The following is a 12,018-nucleotide window of genomic DNA, read 5'->3' on the forward strand; positions in this document are numbered from 1 at the left end:
CAGACAGCAGGGATGGAGAGAAAACCAAATAAAAAGTCTGGATCCTCAGTCTGAAGGAGCTCCTGCAATGAGCTCCTTCAGACTGAGAAGCTGCTGGGAACTAAAAATGTAATCATACAATTGATGGAGAAACAAAAATGATCCTCCAGTTCTTGGGCAATTACTCATGATGTACTTTTTCCTCCCACCTCTCCCAGGCACGCAGATATTCACCAGAGAACAAATATGTTTTGAATGCAGACAGTATGACCACATTACTGCACAGATCCATGAGCAGCCTCTGCTCACTCCTCCATGAACAAGCACCACTGCTGGTCATCATTTCACCACATTAGCTGAAAGTGAGCAATGCCGTGATCCTGCAAGTACATCCATCTTCAGGTTTGGTTAAATAAACAAATTCAAGAAATTTGGCTAATGGAAAGTGAAGATGGAAAAAATAGTTAATATATCACAGCTGTAGTTTCAAGGTAGAAAGCAGTTTAAACAATCATTTCAAGAGGTCCTCGACAGGTCAAACCTCACCTCAGATCCAGAGCAGTTTAATGGTAACACTTGTACTGAGAGATAGAAAGTATAATTGCAAAGCTGAAAAAAAAACCAAAACCACTCTAATTGCGAATAAATCACTAAAGACATGTAGAACACACTTAGTACTATCAACCCTGAAAGAAATTACAGATTTCTTCAATAAAGTCTGGGAGGAAAAAAACAGGACTATTGGGTATAATTTCAGAATACCATGGAGATGATGTCATGGCTCCCAGGGATGGAATGGGAATCCGACAGAGCTTCAGCCCCTAGAATTGAGAGTAAAATCAGTGGCTGACAGTCACGTACATACCCAGTGCTTTGAGAAATCACAGTCATAAGCAGCTGCTTTCACCAGAGAAAGAGAGCTGTTTCACCAGGTCCTGAAACAGCAGTTAGGTGGAAAACAATGGGCATAAAAAGGAGAGAGTGTCCAAGAGGAATCCTAAGAGGCATTTTCTTATCAACATGTACAAGTAAACAGTAGCAGGGAAGAATGAAAGGAATTGGTGAAAGAGCTCTGTAAATATGCAACAGTGAAAGGAAAGGAAATAGCTGGCAAAGACAGATTTCTAAAGTAGAAGGAAAATGGCTTGAGAGAGCTGTGATATAAACACAGCTCATACCTGCAAGTGCAAGCCCAGACTTGGACTAGAAATTTATGCATTTTCTTGTCATTTTCCATAGTCTCTTGAAGGCTAATTTCAATTTTAGACTGTTCTTAGAAAATGCAAGCTTTGTCCCCAGAGAGAAAACAGAACTGAAAGCTACCCAAAACACTGCTTTCAAAATGACAGATGTGGTCAAGACATCTCCTACCCCCAGAGGCTTCACTCGGACATTGGCTGATGGAAAGGAAAATGCTTGTGAAACTCCAGAACTGAGCTGCACCAGCTGTGCAGTGCCCAGGGGCTCTGTCTTGCCCTGCTCTCACAGACACTTGGGTTAGAAATGCTGCTTTTGTGCACAAATACAACTTCAGGGCCTCAACTTGCAGCTAGTGCTTGGCAGGGTCTTCAGCTCTCTTGATGTTTTTGCAGGCTTCTTCAGGACTGTGTTACCGGTGTAGCATCTGCAACACTTAAAACACTTAAATATATGAGCTCCTAAGCTGAAACTTGCCCTCAAACCAAGACAATTTTAAAGAATGACATAGTCAGTATGTAGTGAAATGTCCAAGTATGCTTGTTAAGCTACAGAGGTTGACTCCTGAAGGAATTCCTACAGATGTCCCAAGAAGCAGGCTCACATTCTTGCTATTGTCACTATTTGTTCCTTTGATTTTTGACTTTATTGAGCCTTTTTTCCTTTCCTCTGCAACAAGGCAATTTCTTCATAAGGAATGAATCTGTTTTGTTAAGTAGGCATGGAGGACAGCAGAGAGGTTTAGTTGCCCAAGGAGTTTTTTTGTCATAAAACTACAGCAGTAGTGAAGAAAGCAAGAATAGGGCAAATACAAGCAGTCCTGGTTTCCAAAAGTAACTGTAAAAAGTGATTTTCTAACTCACAATTAGTTACCAAAGCTATTTATCTTTCAGACCCTGTGCATTTTCAACAGCTCAGCAACCATATCTCAGATTCAGCTGTCAAGTATCTGGGCAAAATTCTACAGGACTTCTGCAGAATACAACAGCTTCCGCAATTGTTTCTAACCTTAATTCCTTCAGTAGCTCTTCCTAGACATTTAGAGAGATTTTTATGGTCTCAGTAACTCCCTGTCTATGTCTACCCATCTGTACCTCCTTTTCCCTGTCTCCTAATTGTCTGTAGGAAATTATCATGAGGTTAGAAACCCATCTTCCCCAAACCATCACCAATTTTATATTTCAAAATGTGCATAGCCAGTGCCACGTGGAGTGGAAATAAAGATAGTTCATTGCAGTACCAGCCCACCACTGCAGTCAAAGGGAGGGAGGTCCTGTCACAGAAAGCCTTCTAAACCACAGCAACTTCTTATGAGACCTTTTTCACATCCCCTATCCCCCTTCATCTCATGGTCCTTTAAAAATCAATTTGTGCAGTTGCAGTGTTCTGTCCTTGAACTTCTCTCACCTTGCATCTAGGCTCAAAAGCCATTCTTTTATTCTGGAGCCTCACAAATGCTAAAATGGAGAAGCATTGGTCTCATGAACTTCCCTCCCTAGCCTTGTAATACTGAAATTATTCATTATACATTAATTAAAACAAAAGAAAAATAACAAGATTGGTGTGTGGAAAGCCACAGACAGAAGAGATTTTCAACAACTCCCCAGCAGCAGCATTCCAAGAATAAAGTAAAAGCATCTTTCAAGGATCCCAAGTCCCTCACCTCAATAAAGATCATAGTTTTCTAAAAGATGATAAAGTTTTGTCTGGGAAAATTCAGATATCCCCCATGTATTTTCAATAGCAGCAATCATTAGTTATTTGTTATAAAGAACTAACTGATTCATCTTCTATTCCAGCTTTTCCTCTCAAATGTCTTCCTTGCATAAATTTTGTCCTCTCTTTGCGTTACAGCAGTAATTCCATAGCAGTGTTTTCACTCCCTAGGTCAAGTGAATATAAACTGTAAAATTAAATAAAAGGTTTTAGCTTTTTCTTATATCATGGATCTAATTTATTAATCAAAGTAGTTACATGAGTTCATTTTTGATACTAGATTAGTAAGAGACCTTTGAGATAGTGTCATACCAATTTTTCCAGTTAAATTGTTTACCAAGTGTAATTCCTAAAAAGAAAATACTAGTTTTGAATTATAAATTCAACACATATCAGTATTTTACATGAGTCAGGGTTAGCTGAAAATAGATGTTTGCTATTATAAAATAATACGAATAGGAATTGATATTCCAAATGAATAAAAAAAAATAAAAATCCCTTGTCAGTTATAGGAAAAAACCTTTTTCAGATATATTTAGTTTAGATGCCTGAAGTTGTTTAAATTTGACCACAAGCCAATGAAACACTATCATTAAACTAGAATTAATTTTTCTTCTTTTTCAAAAAAAAAACATCAATAAGGACATGAAAGTCCATCTGGCAATAACATGGCATTCAGCTGTGCATCACATTGTCTGACTCAATATGTGTGTGTAAGCCTGTAATAAGGCCTCTTAAGTACTTCAACCCTAATAGACAATTCCACAGACAATTTATTTCCAAAGAATCAGGCTAAATGGCACTGAAATTCTAGTCTCACTGCCTGAAAATAGTTTCTCTTTGGTCGCCTCCCTTTAATTTTTCCTCAGTTTCAATCAGAGCGTTTCTTTGAGTTGCTGCCCCAGTGGTGTGATTATGGGTGTGATCCAACCATGGCCAAGAGCTGCCAAGAGCTCCTCAGGGATGCTGAGCCCCCGCTGATTTCCATGGATGCTCAGCACCTTTCACTGTGGAGCACTGGGGGAACCTTTTGGGCTGGACTCATGGTTTCTTTCCCAAACCACTCAATCAGAAATTACTTCATTTCATTCACTCATTTATAATTATAGCTATAAACAGCCCATATGAGCAAAAGATTAATAAGGCTAGCAAGCATTTCCAGGGTATAATCGGCTGTCATCCCATAATTACTCAAAGAGATTGAACGAGTGGCTTTGAAATTACAAGGAGAGTTGCATTCTTTTACTGAGATGGGAGCAGCAAAACATGAAAACCCAAGAAAAGCCCTGCTAAGTTTTTGTCTGTGGTCCATCTTTTAGCGTTTAGGACATGGTTGCTCTAGCCTCAAGGGCCTCTCCTGTGGTACAAAAGTCAGTGAGCACCACAAGAGTATTAATCCTGCTGGTCTGGCCTTAAACCAGATGCATTAGACCTCTGGTGCTGCTTCTGGTGGACACAAAGGTTGGATTCCCATTTTTCACTTCCATAGCATTCATTTTTACATGATTTATATAGGCAAAGAAACTGAGAATTAAATCCTGCAGAGTCAATCCTGCTGATCACGGCTGATCCTGTAAAGATTTCGCTCCCATCACCCAATAAACTATAAAATGCTTCCCAGAGCCTCAAATGAGAGGTGTTGAAATGCATGATTAATCAACATGACTAAAGTGTTGTTTTTGTTATAGTTTAGGGATGCAGAAAAGAATATAATAGAAAAGGAAGCAACATTCAAGAAAACTGGCAAAAAAGAAAAACAATTTGAAATGTTTGCTGTGTAGGATTAATAGAAACTAGTAGAAAAATGCCTTTAAGAAACTTCTGGAGCTGGGAATCAGTTGGAGTTTGGTGTCTGTCAAAAGCCCATCGCTGTGAAAGCGTTGCACTGCAGTAAGCCGGTGGCATTGAGCAGGCTGGAGGGTGTCACACGTGTGTGACCCACAGGCAAGAGGAGCTCACAATGTGTTTTTACAATAGCTCCCCTAAAGCCAACTGTTTTTGTGATTTCAGAAGACCAGAGGAGAGTTCTACAGCGGCAGTTTGGGAAAACCACTGGAGCAGAGAACCATGTCCCACAAGTATTTCCCTACTGGAAGACATCAGATTTCATACCCTCTGTTACTGAAATGGTTTTGGTCAAAATTTCTTTTCCTTCCCCTGCTCTGGGAGTTTTATGTCTGCTCTGCCTATCCACAATGATCTCATTCTCTCCAGCTGATTTGTTTGAGGTAAATAGAAACTGCTGTTCTAATTTTGACAGGTAGGTTTTTTTAGTAATTTAGTTTGATTTATAACAAAATTTCTATTAAATTAGTCTTATTCCTGCTTCCTGTATTATCATACAAATGAGGAATCCCAGATGGCCCAAAAACAACTTCTGGCAGCATTTCTGGAGCACTAGATTCAGGAGAGAAAAGAAAGGAGATGGATTGGCCATTATTTTGCTGCTGCAAAGTTCCTTCCACAGAGTTTTTCAGCTCCCACTTTTCAGCAAGCAGTGTGTGAAAGCCTCAGGAAAGGTGAAGGAAAGCTAAGAACCACAAATTTTTCTTAATTTAGTGTCTGGTCAAAATATTATATGGCTTTTCAATACCCAACTATTTTGCCTCTTGACAAAAAAACCTTTTACAGGGAAAAAAGGTGGCAGCCAATAAAAACAAGGAGAGTAAAAATAGCAGATTTAAATGAAGAGTTAAATACAGTTACCAGGAAAACTGAGGTTGTGAGCACTGTCCCTGGCACAAGCAAGGAAGCAAGAAAATGTCATGACTCAATCAGTAGGGGAGTGTGTTTTCAAACTTAGAAGCATTTAGGAACTTTACACCTTTGAGGGTTTTTTCTCATCCTCTTCTCCCATCTTGCATTGTGTGTGTGCATAGCTTTTGATAAAAGGGAATAGGAAGGGATGTTATGTTCAGATCACTACTAGAAAACTCCCTCTGCACTCCTGCACTCAATCACTCACCCAGTGGCTGCTAGGGAAAGTGGGAGAGCAAAACAGATTCAGACCTTTAACCCTAAAATGGGCAGGAGTTGCTGAAGGAATGAAAAAGTTTTAGGTTACAGGCTGCATACTGTGTAAGGGAAATGCATCCAGTCTGAATAGTTCTTCTCAGTTGTGTTTTTAGGCCAGTGAGCAAAAGCATACATCCTTTTTTTTAAGGCTGGGACCTTTACTTTTCTCAGCTTACACAGAAATGGGCACAAAGGAGGTAAACTTTGAATAGCAGTGCAGTTTTGATGAATGTTATCCACTCTGTGTTCAAGACAGCTCACCTGTCTTCTGTTCACAGACAGACTGAAATAAATTGAGAACTTCCTACAGAACCTCAAGAGAACTCTTTTCAAAATATTTTGAAATTTAGTTATTTTGTAGCACATCACTCAACAGGAGCCAGGAGGATGACTACTTTGCATTCAGAGACTGCAATTTATGCTTATTTATTTTGGATGCTCAAGAAGATGATGTCTTAAACTAATTCTGATGACTTGTCAACGTTGGCAAAACCTGACACTGGCAGTACATTTGGTCCTGTAATCTGGGCTTTAGGAGAGCAGTTTCAGGGATGATCTAGCTCTTCACATCCAGATAATCCTAAACCTGTGGTGTTCAAGATTGATTCAGCATTAGGGAATATGATGGAAAGGAATTTCTTCTTTTAAAGAAAACTAAAGAAATTTTGTGTATTAGAAGGCAGCAATATCCTCTGGAGGGGGTAAGAATATTGTGATGGATAAATAGCAGGAGTCACAGGTAGCCCTGCAGTACCCCAGCACCCTGAGTGCCCGTTCATAAAGTTCCAGGCAGAATTAAGAAAGTGGCCAAAATGGCACATAAAATGAATATCATGTGCTGGTGAGCCTAGGTCCCTGTCTTCTTCTGCTTTTCCCTCTTCCTCAGTCTTTTTTCACTCCATCAAGAAGATATGTATACTATAAAATGCTGTAGCCAAAATCACTTTTGTAGAGTTTAGAAGATTAAAAATTGCAGTCCTCTTTCTAACAGTAGCCTCAGATAAACTGTGCAGGCAGCCTCTGTTCCAGGGTACGTAAAGGAGAAGCACACTTGGTAGGCACAGAGCACACATCCCCAGGAAGCTCCTAGTAAATGGCCAGAAAAACGCCAAATTATTGTCATGGCAAGGAAAAAGGGTAGACATAAATTCCTTTTCCTTGTATCCCTGTACCAGTGTAAGGCTATACACTGTCCCTTTGAGACATTTACACATTAACAGTGTTCTTTGATATGGCCAGAATGAAATAAGGAAAAAACCTATAGCCCCTATATCTAACTCTGGCAGGCAGCTATCTAGCAAATTATCACCTCTGCAAAACCCTTACATACAGGAAAGTCTTATTAATGTGGCTGTCCCTTTATGCTTACATGCTGCCTGCTACAATTTAGAATTTAGCTGAAAATATGACTGCAGAACTCACTATGGCTCAGCTATAAAGCTCCCCACATGTAGTGAGAATATTGATCATTACTTGCATTCAGGTTCCTAGAGTGGGATTTGTTCATGTGATTCAGGGAATAAAAAGGTCAGTAATACAACTTTTGTTACTCTGCTTGAAAAGCTACATAAACATTTCTGTTAACCTACTAAATTCTCCCTAACCAGAGATATGGGATATAATTTATAAACAAAAAAATTACCTTTACATCCATTATTGTCATATTATTTCCCTTTCATGTATCCTTGTTTTCAAGATGCTTCTTGACAGAAGATTTTCCAAGATAAAAAGCATTTAGTAAACATCCTTTATCAGCAGGAATGTTAAGTAATCCTAACAGATTATTACTAATTAGATTTTATTATTGGTATCAGTTTGGTAAATATGGTATTGTTTGACTCCAGAGGAAGGTCAGACACATTGTGCACAGCACTGTAGTGACAGCCTGCAGAAGCCTGCTGAGCTCCAGCTGGGCTAGCAGGGGGCTAGCAGTCTGAATGATGATGTTGAGACTGTTACTAAATATTTACTGAGCCATCAGGACTCCTCAAATCACTGTATAAAGATATTGTGAGGTATTATTATTGGCACAGGCTATCCATATTACCCAATTTAAAGGTTCACACCCCCAAGAGTTTATAGCTATAACCTCTCCAGCTTTCCAGTCTAAAGAGTAGAAATCATTTGCTTCCAAAACAAAATATAATCTTTGAATTGCACTTTGCTCAAAGTAGCGACCAAAGCCAGAGAGAGCACCATGACACAATTTCCAACACCTAACGAAGACAATATAAAGGCAGGAAAAAAAATCCCCTCTAAATCACAGACATTCAAGAAAATTTATACACTTCTAAAGTCAGGCTTCTGCAAAATCTTCTTTTTCCTCTTGACACCTCATGTGTCATTTTCCAGATCAGTATCAGAGAGAATGAAGATTCGTGTTGTTCAGTAAGGCCAGACCATTTAATCCTGCCCTTCATCTCTTCCTTCTGCTGTTCATGAGCAGCCCAGATTGCTGTTTATCAATATGCATTTGTTCTGTTGGGTTATTATAAACAAGTCTCCAGTTCTCAAACATAATTCTAGTTTTTTATTCCCCCTGTGCTCTAGGACTGTAATTGAGACAGCTGATGATGTAGCTGAATATAAACTTCCATAAACAGACTCTGTGAGTTGGAACTCAACTGCACGTAGGCCATCCACACACTTTTTCCACTCTGACTCCTTCTCCCTGCATCCAACTGGGGAAGATGTTTTGGCTGTGACTCCCCTGTAGATTATTCCACGTCACACCAGTGACCGACTGGAGCGAGGAAGAAGCTACTGGTTAAATGTCTGTGCTTTCCAGTCAGCACTCCAAGAATGTCAGGTGAGATGTGCTCCTTTTCTCTTCTGAAAGGGATCTGCACTCTCCAGTCCACCTTCAAAGCCTTGGAGCTCTGTTTGTGGAGCCTGTCTCCTTCACCTCTCTGAAGATAAGGAACCTACTGCAGCAATGAAAATTTTACTGGCTGTGTTTCCTTTTCAGAAAGTGCAGACAGGGGATATTAGGCAGGAATCCGCTTTACAATCACGGTTTATATCATTTGCTCTTGTTCTTTTCATCCCAGAGAAAGCCTAACCTTTTTCCCATGGAATTTCTGTTAAGTGAGTCACAGAAGTCAACTGCTGCCCAGGCACTCACAGGAAAGGAGGATTTACATTTTATGTGTGTTTTTAGGAACACTCTCCTGTCACACCATTCATCTCCATGACTAAATTAGGTCATTCTTTTGGTTTTTCCCTCTTTGTATTGTAGAGGAAAACAGACGTGATTTATCAGTCTGTCATTATGGAGGAGGCTTCGTTCTGAATTTGTCCATTCACTTCTAACTCCACGTAAACTTCAGCCTGTGATTCCCATCATTTTGGGGCTCCATAACCAGAGAGCATGACTGGGCAAATGCTTGGATACTTTGGTGATTAAATATTTATAAAACACCTAATTTAGGTGGTGGGTGGATGAGAGCAAGGAAGCAACACTTCTCTGTGACGTGGTCTCCCCAGAACCCACTGGGAAATATTTGGCAGTGAGCAAAGATTCAGAAAGCAGGTACTAACAAATATGCTTTGTTTCTGCATGTGTGCTGTGCCTGAGGTGGCTGCTGGTGGCCTGTCCCTGGGGACAGCAGGTGCCTTGGGACCTTCAGCCCCTGTGCACAACACCTGGGTCCTCCTGCACTGCCCAGGGCGTGCCCCAGAGCAGCACTGCAGGGGCCCCTGTGCCTTTCCAGTGGTGATGAGGAAGAGAATGCTGCTCTTAAGGATGCAAACGCTTTCCAGACTCCTACAGATTTAAAATTTATTGAATAAATTCTTAATCTTGCACTAAAACTTCTTTGGGAGTTGCATATGTAAACTTTTAAACAAAAGTAATTTTTGTACTTGTGATCTGCTCCATCATTAGCATGGAACTGATGTGACTTGGAAGAAACTCAGTTACTGCTCCACAGTCACAGGGATCTCCAACAAACTGGGCACTGTCTAACTAAATCTAATCATTAATTCAAGGATCATTGTTTAGAGAATTCCATCATATACAAAAACTTTAAACACAAAATTGCTAGATTAGCAAAAGCATCTTTATTATTCTACTTGGCTGCTTTTTTTTCCTTATTTTGGGAGAAAAAAAATTATGGTTCTTATATTTTAACATGAGAAGAGACATTTGATCAGGTGTTCTGATCAGAATGTCACACTCACTGCAATTCTCTTTCATACACCCATATTACAGCCAAAAAAGAACATGTGTTAGATTAAAACATTTTGGTCCTCAGCAGAGTAAACTGTTGATGCCATGCTGACAGCCTGTTAACAGCCATCAGCTATTACCAGAATTGCTGGGAGTTTGTAGGAAGGCATTTGCAAATGCTTTATCAGTACGGATTTACCTCAGCAGCAAAAGGACAGACAGCATCACTTGTTGCAGCCTAGGTGAAAAATGCCTTTTTCTTCCTCCTAGCCAAAGAAAAAGCACCTGAATCAAAATGAATTGAAGGGAGACAGCTCAGGAGCTATCTGGGGTTGGAGGTAACAGTCTCAGGGAAGGAATGAAGCTTCAGGAATTGCAACAGTTTTCCAATTTTTACCTGCAGTCAGGCACCACACCTCCAAGGAAAGCTTTCAACATACTCTTTGATCCAGTCACTCCAGACTGCAGCTTGATTATGCTGAGATTTCAAGCCCTGATATTTTTAGCATCATTCTATTGCTTTTTCCCTTTGTCAGCAGATAGATTTAAATGTTTAAATGGTCAAATTCTAATCATAAATGTAGATTAGTGAAAAATTCCTCAGTCTGTAACTAGATATAAACACTGCTCTGGCTGGATCTGAGCTGGGATGCAGATTTTTATCAGTGGTGTGGGGTGCCCTCTGGACCAGGTAGCTCCTTGCCTTTGACTTCGTTCATCCTGGCTCAAAGAATTTTGAAGCCAAATGTGTTTTGTAAGTGTTTTCATCTTATTACCTCTTTCTGAAAAGATAAAAACCTCACTTGCACACACTTGTCTCTGCAAATTTGGCTTGATTTCATCTGATAGTGAGAGCTTTTGCTAAATTCCATCACATAATTACTGAAGTGCAAATCCCCAGGAAAAACAATTTGTAAAGATTTCATATTTGCAGCTTAGGAGGTGCTGATTAGTTAGTGTTTTACTCTGGCATCAAATCATAGTATCTTCCTTAGAGCATGGATAACCACTGATTTTTTTAAAATTTATTTTTCATTGCTTTTCATTAGCATGCAATTTTGCACCAATAGTTCCTTCAACTAAGCATATTACTTGAAAAGTTGAGCACCATAAATGGAGCACAAACAATGTGCAAAAATTTAGTTGATTTATCCAACAGATTTTGCCTTCCTCTGTCTCACTCTTTTCTCTAGCAGTACCACACTAATTAATTCTCTTTTCCTTTTTTTCCTTTTTTTTTTTTTTTCCTATATTCTGCAACACATAGGTGAGTTCTTGTTCATTTCAATGGCTGGCTTTAATTCTTGGTGCAATTTAATATTAGCTTACCACCTCTAATAGCCCTTCCAAAGTTTGTTCAGTGGAGAGGACAGGACACAGTGAGCCCTTGTCTGTGTTGAACAACTTTGCTTGTATTTCTTTTCTGTCCCAATCTGGCACCAAGCAGAATACAAGCATAAACAGTGTCGGCAAGCTCAGCCTCAGTCTGCTGAAAGACCTGTATTTTCCACGAGCCACAGATTCTGCTCTCAGAAAAAGGAGACAATAAAACAGTGTGCCTCAGTCCCTTCAGTCATATGCAGTGGGGTTAAAAATAAAGCTTTATACCAGTTAAAAAGCAAGATTGGATGCAGGAGCAAAGGAAGGCAGGATTTAGGTGTTAATGTGTAGGTCTTTGCCAAACATGCACACTCTTGCAGTATTAGGATTCATTTTGTTCAAATTCCCCAGGGCAAGTGCTGCTCCACGTAGTTATGTGGCTGGAGAGAGCCACAGCCTCAGCAGGAGACTGAACTTGGGCTGAAATATTGGCTAAGCTTGGGAAAGATCAGAAAGAACTGAAGGAACAACTTACAGCCTGTAAAGACTGCTGGAGGGAGCTCCTCAGTGATGTACATGACAGCTCAGCTGTACAGCAGGGTGTAACTAAACAGAAAGCA

Source organism: Poecile atricapillus, chromosome 8 (assembly GCF_030490865.1).
Source record: "Poecile atricapillus isolate bPoeAtr1 chromosome 8, bPoeAtr1.hap1, whole genome shotgun sequence".
Taxonomy (NCBI): domain Eukaryota; kingdom Metazoa; phylum Chordata; class Aves; order Passeriformes; family Paridae; genus Poecile; species Poecile atricapillus.